The sequence below is a fragment of the Mugil cephalus genome, chromosome 2 (genome assembly GCF_022458985.1).
Source record: "Mugil cephalus isolate CIBA_MC_2020 chromosome 2, CIBA_Mcephalus_1.1, whole genome shotgun sequence".
Classification (NCBI taxonomy): domain Eukaryota; kingdom Metazoa; phylum Chordata; class Actinopteri; order Mugiliformes; family Mugilidae; genus Mugil; species Mugil cephalus.
Genome location: NC_061771.1, coordinates 6,595,405 through 6,608,911, shown reverse-complemented (window position 1 = coordinate 6,608,911; position 13,507 = coordinate 6,595,405). Strand labels below are relative to the sequence as shown.

The 13,507-nt window shown below is 39.2% G+C and overlaps 1 long non-coding RNA gene across 2 annotated transcripts; it reads right to left on the bottom strand.

Annotated features, from left to right (window-relative positions):
• Positions 1-4,974: 4,974 nt before the first annotated feature.
• Positions 4,975-6,632, bottom strand: LOC125004492. 2 transcript variants are annotated; one of them, XR_007112343.1, is made up of 4 exons: positions 6,493-6,632; positions 6,153-6,221; positions 5,278-5,511; positions 4,975-5,147 (listed from the first exon to the last, which is right to left on the bottom strand). It is a non-coding gene; the product is annotated as an uncharacterized LOC125004492 (long non-coding RNA). The 2 variants fall into 2 exon arrangements; XR_007112342.1 differs by having other exon boundaries at positions 4,975-5,511.
• Positions 6,633-13,507: the final 6,875 nt, after the last annotated feature.

Sequence of the window (13,507 nt, the reverse complement as noted above, 5' to 3'; positions counted from 1 at the left end):
GACACATTTTCATAGTTTAAAGCCGCCTGATGAGCTTGAGGCTCTGTGTAGTTGGATGCTGGATATATTGCAAGAGCATAAACAAGTACGCAATGAATGGTGGAGAGGGACTGGGGTGAAGAAGTGAGCGAGGAGTTAGCAGTTACCATTAGAATCAAAGAGTCTGAAGCATCTCAGTAAATTCCACTAATGCCAGATATCGTTTGACACAGATACAGAACTACTCCAGAAACGTAAGCAATGAAGGAAAAATGCGATCAGGCAGAGACAGATCTCATTTATTTCTAAAAGCGACAAGAATTCAGGGTTACCTTCAATCTTCTCAGGTTGTAAATGCCAAATAAGACCTTATCCACTCTTGGTTGTTATGGGTGCATCTGAAAAATGGAGAAAATACAGAACGCACAGTGTCATCTCCACCAACTGCCTCCAGTGTGCAAAAAAAGAGAGAGAGTTATATAACCTCTTGTGCAGAAAAGACCAAATGTTAAGACACAGTGCACAAGCAGTTGCCTATCTCTTCTAAATAGCACTGGTCGACGAGGGAATGGTTGAGGAGGTGGATGAGTGGGGCTGTTTAATTATTTTGCACATACTTAACAGCTGTGTGCTTATTCACATGCTCTTCTGAAGGCCTGATTTCTGACCTGAGACGTTGTTTATCTGACTTCCGTGTACCTTTAACTTGGAATGTGGAAACAAGATGGACACTACAAATAAAATGTGCTGTATTTTTTTCATCCATAGAGAAATATTGTTAGCGTATGTGCATGACAGTGAAGAGCAAAGGAAACACGATTCCTTGTAAACATGTTCATGACAGTCTCTCGTGCTTGTGAGAGACTGACATGCAAATTGCATGTGTCAAAACTCGGGAGTCAGTTCTTTGTTCTTTGTATGTGATATGTACCAAGTTGATATTGCATGAATCTCTCTAGTCAGTTGTCTAAGTCTGCCACTAACACTGCGAGAAGAAAATGTCAGAGTGAATTGTGCAGTTTAGAAATAAGAGACCATGACCAGTGTCAGGCTGTCGTGAGCATCTGTTTCTTTATGGTGTGTCCTGAAATGTTACTGAATGTTACCTGAACACTGCTGTTTGCCAATTCAGTCTGTGAACTGGTGGAGGAATGAGACAGCACACACAGAACATCTTCGTCTCTTAATAATCAAATTCCCGTGTACACTCAAAACAACAGGAGACCATCTAATAGCCACTCTTACAGTTTCCCCTTTGGAATGATGATTACTGCCACCTGCTGGTTTGGTATTTCCACATGTCTTCTGGCTTTTGGGTGAGGCAAACTGTTGCAGAAAATTAGCAGCGTCTCATCAAGTGCGTGGAAATAATTCACTAAAGATTAAGTTGATTCTACCGTGACATGCAGAATATGTAAGTCAACAAAAGTACTTATGCATTACACACTCACCTGAAATCCATCTGCTACTGCTAGCAGAGGAGCGGCCCAAATGCTCTCGAGAGCAGATACAACTTCACCAAACACCCTGCGGCAACAGAGAGGAGGAGGCTGAAAACCAACAATTTGCTGGTGAAATTCATTGTCAAAGTTATTAGACCTTCAACTGCAGTGCACGGAAAAGGCTTCAGAGAACTACCACATTTTCTTTAACCTGGCCAAGCTATCTCATCTTGCAACACCCTGTGGAGTACTAGGGGTTTAACGACTTCCGATTTTTCTAAAGTACTATGTGGTGAAAGTTGAGTCAACATCGACTAGTCGGTGATGTCACACATAAAACACAGTAGAAAGTAATGCTTTGTATCAATGGAATCTGTATTAGGTAGCCAACACCGACTGCTAGGCAGCAGCCACTTCAGCTCTTGTTTGCTCCAATTACTGGGACATTTGCTAGAGTAAAAGCCATCGTGGCCTCTGCACTCTATTATATGAACAGTCTATGGTGTCAGGGAGGTGATTCAGTCGTTTGAAGACTGCAGCAGTTCTGCTTAGGTGTGCGCGCGTGTGTTACTATGCGTGTGTTCAAGCAAAAGTGGGCCTTAATTTGCGTACAAGCAGAAGACCTCCTGGTGAGACTATTAGACTGTTGGGCTAGACAGCGAGGTCCACAAAGTAACAAGACGAGGAGGAGGGATGTTGCTATATGAAAGGCCACGCTGTCGGCTGTCGGCATTTATCACAGCTCCACAGCACCGGCATCTTCGTCTTTCTCTCCCCTGTCTCCACTTAATACTCTGCTGGTTCTTTATCTCTTCCTCACTCTTCTCTGCCCCCTCCACTGTACACAGCATCAAGCTGTTGCTCCTTTCATCCTCTTTCCTGACCGCATTCTCTGGCAAGAATTGAACTGCCCATTTCCAAAAGTCATAGCCTTCATAAATATATAACAAATTCAAATGGTAGGTCTCCATAGGCTGAGTGACATTTAGTCAAAGTAATGTATTCTATGCATAAATTCGCAAAACACGATTCAAAATGAGTTTTCTTTGTTGACAAATGGTGACTCCAGTCAATCATGTTACATGTAAAAAATGCTTACAAACATTTGATTACTATTTTACAATTTAAAGAATTTTACAATTTTCATCAGAACAAATTTTTCAAATGTGCACCATTGTGACGGTGTCAGTGAGTCCATTCTTTCAGTGATTCTTTCAGTGACTCAAGCCTATAAACAGACTTCCTGAAAGCACTAACCCTAACCCTAACCCACATGTGTGAGTGCACCTCACAGCTTAAGAGTCCCGGGTTCCCTTCCAGTTGTTGCTGAATTGTGCTGTTACCTTTCTGGTACTACATGTCTGGCCAGTCTCTACTTTTTTGTGATCTCATGCCTGTCTCACATACACATGAGACAGATGACGACTTTCCACATTTAAAACATTGCTAACTCTTTTAATCCAACTTTCTAAACTGCTGTGTGGCCTCTGTTGTTGGAGTCCTGCAATTAGAAGAACTGAATTAAAGAACGGTGACGTGGCAGCGTGCCAAGCTATGACTGATGTACAAATGTGTCTTTATGTCACGTCAAGTGAAGCTTCAGTGATGACAACGCTTTTCTCCTTGGAGTGCCATATTAACAGGTATAAAAGTGTCTTGGTATTCTGAAATGATTTCCTTCTTACCTTCTTGTCTCATTTTGTTTGTCGCCGGTTGCTGCTGCCAATATGTTTGATGAGCAAATGTCAGACAAGCGGCATCTCCAAGGAAACTGCGGTCACTTAGATTACTGCTATGACTCCAGAGAACTGTTTTTCATTGTTGCTGCTGGTTACATGTTTGAGAGGAAACGCAGACAGTACTGTACAGTATCTTTGATTTTACCATTTAGGTATTTCCAGGGTCTTGCAGGCACAATATCGTATACTGTACATATATTGTCCAGCACTTGTACAGTGAACACAACCTGAATACATTGTCCTATGTTTCCTGAAGGCAACAAAAAATAAATGAAGGCTATTCATTTTCTTTTTGTAAATGCCACAGGGTGTCAACATTATATGTGATTGATACATTGCATTGGAGCTAGTTTGTTGATCTTTACTGAGTGGAATGACCTCGTGTGTAGGGAAGGACAGTGCTACACCTCAGTGGGAAAACAAAGGACAGAGAAGATGTGGAAGGATGCTTTAGAAATGACTTCATAACCTTTGCCAGACTGATAGATCTCACTTTCTTTCATTTGTTCCTGAATTTCTTGGCATCTGGGCGTGATGTCTAGTTTTTGAGGATCTTTTGGTCTACGTCATTTTGTCAGGCAGGTCTTATTGAAGTGATTTGAAGCTGAATGAATGAATGTGGCGCACCCCTTCATGTCTATGAGAACATCTCTCTTTCCAAAAGCAACGGAGGCTTTTATTTATACCGATGCCATTATCGATTTTACTTATCGATTCCCTAATCAGTTCCATAAGAGCTTGTGTAAGAAAACAAACTGGTCACTGGATCCTCACTAGTACTGCTCTGCTGAGACTTAGCGATAGCTGCACTCGATGACTGGAGACTGTCAAACACATGGCACTTTCTGTATTTAACGCCATGCGTCGTTGACAAATGCTTCAGCATGTTGGTGGTGTTGCATAAGTTTCACTTTGTGCTGTTACAGTCCCTTCTGGAGAACTGACAGTTTCTTTCTCTCTGCCATCGTGTCTTCCTTGTCATCTAGTGATGTAAATGACGTGCTTCCACCACTGACTGTATATACTAGGCTTTCCACGTAAAGATTCTTCTTCTTTCATTTTACGGCGGCTGGCAAACAACTTTTACATGCATTGCCGCCATCGCCTGGACTGGACTGATTCGACTAAGAGAAGTATCGCTAAGGTCGATAAACGTGAAGGCTAATGATGTCAGTGAATTGAACCAGTGGGAATCAGTTCTTTAAAAGAAGCAGTTATCGATGTCCATCCCTATACCTTTTATATCATAAACAGCCTGAAGTGAACGGATATGGAGTATTTAGATGGAGTCTAAGATCGCCTTCAGAAAGACCTTGTGAGCTCATGGTTATAAATCAATTGTACAAACAGTTTGGTGGTTGTCCTTTTTTTTTCACTTCAAGTTCCCTTTTTCATAATATCACCTGCTTTCACTGTTTTTAATGATACCAAAGTACATATCCTCATATCACTTTTAATTGACTTTACAACAGCCCTGCAATAAATACTCCTGTCTTTATGTTTGTTTGTTTGTTTGTTTGTTCTGGCAGCAGTCTGACATTTAAAACGGATGGGTCTGTGAGATGTTTCATCTTCTCAAATCACTCACATCACTTAAAGCTGCACTGATTCAGATTTTCACGATAATGTTGCCAAACCACTTTGCAAAAATGATGTGACAGTATGAAAGAGGTCTATGGCAGTCTATTTTGAAGCACATTTTAAAACAACATTGACAAAAGTGCTGTACAAAGTATGCAGTGGTAGAGGAAGACATACTAATATTAAAACAGTTAATATAAATTCAGCTCTCCGATTACTTTTAATGACAGAGAGGAAAAATGTGCTCAAAAACAGGCAGTGTCTTTGTCTGCCTAATGTGCAGAAGCAAACTAGTTCAGAGTTTGGTGGCTGCAGCTGCAAAAGCACGACCCCCTCACCCCCGTTCTAGCAGCAGCCAGAAACAAGCATGCAGCAGACACTTGGGACCTTAGTGGTTGTAGCGGATCTGTTAACGTGAGAAAATGCAAAAGAGTTGTGAACATAAAATATATACATATCGTACAGTATGGTCTCCGCCGACTTATGTTTTCACGAGAAAATATCTCAACTTGCAGTACCAGAAAAGATAACTGTACCCGTGGGGTTATATGTAGATGCTGGATGTCACGCTGACAGATTGAAGAAGCAGACAATGAAAACTGGTGCTGAGAATGAGACGTTATCGGTGTAAGAGTATGCTGGTGGAGTGGTCGTCTACGGATCTCAGGGTTGGCTGTTTGATCCCTGGTGTCTCCACATGTGTTTTTGTACCAATACAGTCATCACTTTCTTTGGCAGACGAGCACCTTCCAAGGCAGCCTCTGCCATGACTGTGGGTGTGAATGACAAGCATTGTAAAGTGGTTTTATTTAGATTGCTATTTGCAGCCTTTTCCAACGAGGAACTGCAGCTGTTATATCACTCTCTTCAAAGCCAGCATAGTCAAAGCCAGCATTTACTTTGCAGAATATTTGCTGGTGCTTGGGGTCAAGCCAAAGTCACACAATATCAAAACCTGATTAACCAATCAAAGCAGTTTAGAGAAAGATCATACTCTACTGATTTATGCTTTGGTCGGAACCATGAGCCTTTCCTAAGCTTAGCTGAAGTGTTTTGATGCCTAAATCTAACCACAGTCCTTTTTTACCTTTATTAGTGAAAGAAGTGACAAACTGAGAGAGACAAAAGAGAAGAATAAGAATAATACAGACAATACGAGCAAATGACATAAAACAGCACAGAAGCATAGTACATACTGACCCATCTTTTTTCCCCACAAAAAACAATCCTGCCCCTGCTGGAGATGAAGAGGGGTGAATAAGGCCAGCCTTTAATAAGGACTCAATATATTCAGTCACAGCCTTACTTTTAGGGCCAGAGATGGAACACAACCTGCCCCTAGGAATAGGGGCCCCTGAGATTAAATCAATGGGACAATCGTATGGTCTGTGAGGAGGTAGAGAAACCTTACTTTTGCTAAATATTTCTCCCAAGTCATGGTAACAATTCGGAGCTGATGTCAGGTTGGGCGATTCAGAGTCTGTGTCAAGATTAGCAGATACAGGGTTAGATACCGTTTCAGCATTCTGATCATGACAAACACTTAAACATTTGTTTGTGCAACCCTCAGCCCAGCCCACAACCCTCCCCGTGCCCCAGTCAATGTGTGGGTTATGTTCCTGCAACCAAGGAAAGGGAAACCAAGGAAAACCCAGGATAAGAGGGTGCTGGGTAGAACGATACAAATGAAAACACACCAGTTCTTGGTGGCCACCTACAGTTACTTCCAAAGGTTCAGTCTTGTTTGTCACCTTGAATATGTGGTTCACCATCTGGGAGGTGGTGGTGGTGCACTTGGGTAGACATGGCTGCTTTGAAATCCTCCTGTCTGGTATGCAGGTCCGTCACTCCACGGTGGAGAGAAGAGATCTGAAACTCCTGGTTATTCAAGCGGGCAGCTTGAAAGCGAATAGCTGCCACGAGTTGATCAGAGTCGGCTGGGTTCATGCTGGCCAGTTCGTACGGTCAGGACTGGTGTCAGAACCCAAATGCACGACTCACACTCGATTTCAATATTAACTGTATTTATTCTGGGGAGGTGCAAACAAAAGTCGTTCTTTTGAGGTTCAACGAAATAGAACAAAAAATCTCTCTCTGGAGGGAAAAACTAATAGAACAGAAGAACACTGTTTCGAGGAAAAACCTGACATGGACATGGGAGACGTCACAGGACAAGACGAACAAAGGGAGACACAGACCAAGTACACACATACAAGGAAATGAGTTTTTTTTTTAACTGAAATTTTTTAAGGCAACAACTTTGCATACTTTAAGTAAGGTCATCTAATTAGATTTTACAGTGTGTTACATTAGTGTTGTGTTGCTTTGATAGAACTGTATCATCACAGCCTAGCCTCCTGCCAAGTTAGCTTATGACTGACTGACTGAAATGAGAAAATAGGTATTTAAAAGTATTATTCAAATTGTTAGTACAAATTATGGAAAACTAATCTTTTACTTTTTTGTGAATTGTGTCTAATTTTTTTTAAAGGGGGTGAACAAAAATTTTTTGTGCACTTTTTGTAGTCAAATATTGCAAATATTATGTTACTGCCATGTGTTTGCATTTGTTGTTAAATGTTAATTTCTTAGGTATTGAAAAACGTTTATTTTTTTTACAATGTTAATGTAATTTGTAAACAAATGTTTCACTTTTTTGTGATTATTAATTACTAAATTAATTACTAATTCTTGAGTAAAAATTCTATCATGAATTTATGATTATATATTCCATAACATTGTAATAATTATGAATATATGATATCATAATGAAGAATAATTCAGGGACGTTTTTATAAACGACCTGAAAATGAGGCTTTTCACCCTTCACTTTTCAACCAAATGTAGACGTAGTTTGGACGCATAGCAGTGATTCCCATTAACATCTGGCTCAGTGCAGAAAAGCTAAACTTACGTCTCTCCCTCTCATTCACATTTCTCCTTCTCCTTGCTGAGGACTGTCTGATGTCCATGACGCCAGCCAGGCTGTCCGCTAACAGTGCATCCGTATCTATGAGCTGTGTTTGTGGACTATTTAAATTTCGCCTGTTCCATTCAGTATCTACTGTCACAGGAGCTGTCAACTACTCCTAAATGCGTCAGTCATAGCGCAGGGGTTCGGATATTATTCTGTGATCATAAACTGTCTGTGATGAAAAATAGACTCATTCGTGAAATTTCATCTGGAATTTTATAGGGGGGCACAGCGCGTGTTTACCGGTAAAAAGTGTCTGGTGACGTGCATGCTCTTTAGAGTCTAAACCCTCTAAAACCTGACTGAAATTCTTCAAACAAACCATTCCTGTTCAGATTGTCACACAACTTCTTAGCAACTTTTTGTTTGTTTGTTTGTTTTTGTTTAGAAATTAAAGGATTGTTGGAAATTGGTCTATGGTTGGCTAAAACATCTGGGTCTAGAGTATTTTTATTTATTTATTTATTTTTTAAGGTTTAAGCAGTCTTTAGATGGATGGATAGATAGATAGATAGATGATAGCAGTGGTCATGTTATTGTAACTAAACAGTATATAATATTAGTATAGTATATATATTATATAATAATAATAATAATAATAACAGCATATAGTGCTACTGCTACTACTAATAATAATAATGGCAACAACAGTATGTAATAATAATATGTAATAATATCAGTATAATAACAATTATTTCAGCTGAGGGCTGAAGGAATAGATGGCTCAACAGAGCTGTGACTCTTTGTCAGCCTGGCTACAGTGCTGAAAAGACATCTGGGGCCGTACTTATTTTCTTCTATTAATGAAGAATAATATGCTGTTCTAATATTAAGGATTTTTTTTCAGTTGTTAAACTATCTTTCCAGGCTTATCCAGCTTCTTCAGAATTAGTGAAGCCAAATCTTTCCAGCTTTTAAACTGCCTACTTTGAAATGTGAGTAATACCATGGAGCTATCCTCCTCTTATTTATGACCTTCTTTTTCAGAGGGGCAACTAAGCTTTTCGTTGCTGTCGTCCACATCATGCCGGCACATGAGGTAAACCATGAAGGAATTAACCCCTTATATCTAATTACAGCATCATTAGATAAGGGCCTACTATAATGAAATGAAATTGAATGAAATGAAATTTCTGTATAATCCATTATTGTAAATTCAAATGCTATGATGCAATGATTGGACAAAAGAGGGTTGTGAATACTGTCAAACCTTTAGTTTCTATACCATATGTTAGGATGTCAGATCTAAGGTGTGATTAAAACAATGAATTGACCCTTTTAGATTCTAAGAGAAGCCAGTTGAATCTAATAATGACATAAATGAAGAGCTAAGACTTTCACTGACAACTTCTATATGGACATTAAAGTCACCTACAATGACTTCTAAGCAGAAAATCACATATTAAAAATTCAGAGTAGGTGGGTGATACCCCACAAAATAAAAAAAAAATAAAAAAAAATGTTTTCCAGTTTGGATGAGCAAGACTAAGAGTAAGGCTTTCAAATTCAAAATAAACCTTTACTTAGGTGTGCAATTAATAGATAAATCAGAGTGGAAATTGACCTGTGCTTCAAGGAATGTGATAATTACTATGACTGGGTGGCGTAGACTCATTTGACCTGACATACTCATCATCCTGCAGCCACGTATCAGTCAAACTAAATAGATCAATCTGATGATCAGTTATCAAATCAATCACTAAAAGAGATTTAGATAACAGAGATCTGACATTTAAAAGACTGTATTTAATTTTCCTATTCTTCTGGTGTAGCAATAAATTTGTATTGATATGTATAAGGAATATGAATAACTCCTCTTTTGTTCTTTTTTTTATTTAAAGAGTCTGGGAGCAGACAGAACATTTAGTTTGGAGAGTTGTGGGTGTGAGGCAGTCCGAGAGAAGTGTATAAGATTCTAGATCCCAAACATACCTGTTGGCTTCCACACCTGCCATACATGATGTTCACAGAGGAGGTATACAGGTTGATACAACCATGTCCTTCTTGGAAGCCTGTTTTATTCATCTATCAGAATGACAGTAGTGGAAGTCTGACAATAATAAGCATGGCTGCCTGCAGACTTTGTGAAGTCCCATTTTGTTTGATAGCAGCATGCAGGTGTGCTCTGCATGGTCTCTTGTGCACTGAAAGGTGACCCTCATCCAACATTTACATTTTATTTAGAGGTCCACACAGGGTGTGAGGTTCAGAAACACTCGTACCTCACACTCTGACATTTTTTACTGGGCTGCAGGATTATTTTTCCATATTGTGAGCTGCATGTAAAACAGGAGCACACAGTTCAGCTCCACCTGTCTTTATGTACAACCCTAGAAATGATAGGTTTGTCTATTTGTCAGCGAATTCACCAAGACTATTTTTATTTATTTATTTATTTTGCAGTAAGACTTGAAAAACATTGCCTGGTCTGTACAAATACAGTATGGTTTAAATGCCCCAGCGTACCTGAGTATTGTTGCTGACCATGTTCATCCCTTTATGACCACAGTGTACCCATCTTCTGACGTCTACTCTCAACAGGATAACGCACCATGTCATAAAGCTCATATCATCTCATCGCGTTTCATTAACACTTTTATTTCTAAAGTTTTAGAAAGGGTTGTTGCCAATCAGTTGTTTGATCATTTAAACAGGAATGGTTTGTTAGAAGAATTTCAGTCAGCGTTTAGAGCTCATCGTAGTACAGAAACGCCTCTGATTACAGTTACCAATGATAGCCTCATGGCTTAAGACGATGGACTTGTCTCTATACATGCCCTGCTAGATCTCAGTGCTGCATTTGACACTACTGATCACAGTATTCTACTGCAGAGACTTGAAAGTGTGATCAAGATTACAGGAACTGCATTAGACTGGCTTGAACCCTATCTGTCAGACAGATTTCAGTTTGTCCATGTAAACAATGATTCTTCTTTATATACCAAAGTATGCTATAAAGTTCCTCAGGGTTCTGTACTAGGGCCAGTATTATTCACATTATACATGTTTCCAATGGCATAAACTTCCAATACTATGCAGATGATACCCAACTATATTTCTCCATGAAACCAGATTAAACTAATCAGCTGGTTAAACTCCAAGCATACCTTAAAGACATAAAGGCTTGGATGACCTGTAATTTTCTACTTTTAAACTCAGACAAAACAGAAGTCATTGTATTTGGCCCTAAACATGGTAGAGATTCATTATGTAATCCCCTGGCTTCATTGGATGGCATTACCTTGGCCTCCAGTTCTACTGTGAAAAACCTTGGTGTTATATTTCACCAGGATATGTCCTTTAATTTTCACATAAAGCAGGTGGCCAGGACTGATTTCCTTCACCTTCATAATATTGTAAAAATTAGGAACATCCTTTCTCAGAGTGATGCTGAAAAACTAGTTCATGCATTTGTGTCTTTGGGCTGGATTATTGTAACTCATTACTGTCTGGCTGTCCAAATAGCCCTTTAAAAAGCCTCCAATTGATTCAAAATGCACTTCAAACAAGCACTGACAAGAATTAGCAAGAGAGATCATGTTACCCCAGTTTTAGCTTCTCTTCACTGGCTCCCTATAAAATCTAGAATTGAATTTAAAATCCTCCTCCTTACATAAAAGGCTTGAAAGGCCTAACTCCATCATATCTGAAAGACCTTATAGAACCATATTGTCCCAACAGATCACTACGATCTCAAAGTGCAGGTCTACTTCCTAGGAGGCAGACAATGTCTCTACATTTAAGGTCAAGCTTAACATTTTTCTTTTTGACAAAGCTTATGCTTAGGGCTGGACTTAACCATCCCTTAGTTATGCTGCTATAGGCCTAGGATGCTGGGTTACGATGCACTGAGACATGTCCTCTACTCTCTCTTCTCTGGCTCCTGTCTTCTAATATCTTATAATTTTTTTTTCTATCTCTTATAATTTATTTTCTATTACTAACTGATCTGTCTCACTGAATTGAATTGAATTGAATTGAATTGAATTGAATTGAATTGAATTGAATTGAATTGAATTGAATTGAATTGAATTGAATTGAGTTCATTGTACTCCAATGGCCTCCACAGTCACCAGATCTCAATCCAATAGACCATCACCTGTGGGATGTGGTGGAATGGGAGATTCTCATCATAGATGTCGACAAACCTGAATTTTTGTTAAGAATTAAGGCAGTTCTGAAGGCAAATCTTTTACTAGCAAGGTGTACCTAATAAAGTGGCTTGTGAGTGTATATATGTGTGAGAGTGCGTATTATACATGACTAATCTTGCCCTCAATCAAGAGCATGGCCTCATTATGTACTGGAGTCACATCAAGACATAACATTTGCACCTGTTAATACTTCCATATGTTTTAAATCATGCCAGTTGGTCTATATAAAGCACATGACACGTATTCACCTCCTGTTGTTGTCTGAATAGAACAGAAGGAAGGCGTAACGCTTTAGTTCAGTGGTTTTAAACTTTTCTGCCCAAGACACACCAAAAGCTGAGTCAAAATCTCAAGGCACACCTGTATACATATCCATGCAAAATAGCTTTGATAACAAGTGCCATCGCTGTCACCACCATCCTATAAATGTTTACATCTACATTACTTGTACCAAATAAAATTTGATAAATTATGGTGGTCATTCATCATTTATTAACAAAATATTAAACTAAAATGATTTTCTCTTCAAGTCAATAGAACATCTGTTGATGTGCAGCCAAAGTATTGATATAGGCCAGGGGTGTCCACTTTCTCCCCAGTGGAGGGCCAAAATTGAATGCGGGGGAGGGTCATGGACTAAAATGTTCATTTTTCAGTACATTATTTACACTAAGTCAAATATGGGTGTATATATAGCATGTATGTACAAAATACACAAAAACACTAGGTAGACACTAGATTATGCTTCATATTTATGTTCAATGACTGAACTGGCTTCTTTAAATAAGAAAAATAATTGAGGCACTCCAAAATATTTGAAGACAGACATTATTACTAGGCCTTGGGCCTACATCTTCAAATACAAAGACATTTAGTGCAATAGGCAAAGTAACATGCTCACATTAATCATACAGAGTTCAGTCATACATCATAATATTATCATTTTCCCAACTGAATTTTAGTTTGTGTTTCTGGCTGCTGGTTTTCTTCACCTCCCTGGGTTTGAGCCTGCAGGAGCTCAACAGCGCCACCAACGATCAATGTATCACAGTGGTATTCTCTGGTGAGGAGTGGAAGTGCACCAATAAATTGTATATAACGAGAGCATGAGCGCAGATTTTGAGCATTGAAAAACAAATATGGGCACCCAGGGTATAGGCCCTATTACATTTAACATTTATTCACAAATATGTGCATTGTCACTGTATATAATTAAACATTAAAAACATACAGCTGTCACAAAATTCTACGGCACACCTGGACTCGTCTCACAGCACACCATTTGGGAACCACTGCAGTTAGCTGAAAATTTATTTTTATTACAGCTTTTCACTCATCTTTGTGTCGCATCTATTCCTTCCTCATCACACCATTTCCCCTCACTCTGTTAATGTACTGCTCTGCCCTAGTATAACCCCTTCCCTTGTTGAAAGAACAAGACTGATGCACAAGTGAGTGAGAAAACGATGCCACAGAGCACAAAAGAGATTATTGTGTTTCTGATCTGTTTTATGTCAAAGACTAAATCACAGATAGTGACCCCTCTGTGACATCTTCTTTGTAATACTCAGGTAAGATCAGGGGGTCACCAAAACATTCCAGTACAGCTGAAAATTCTCACATCCCAGTTTATGACAT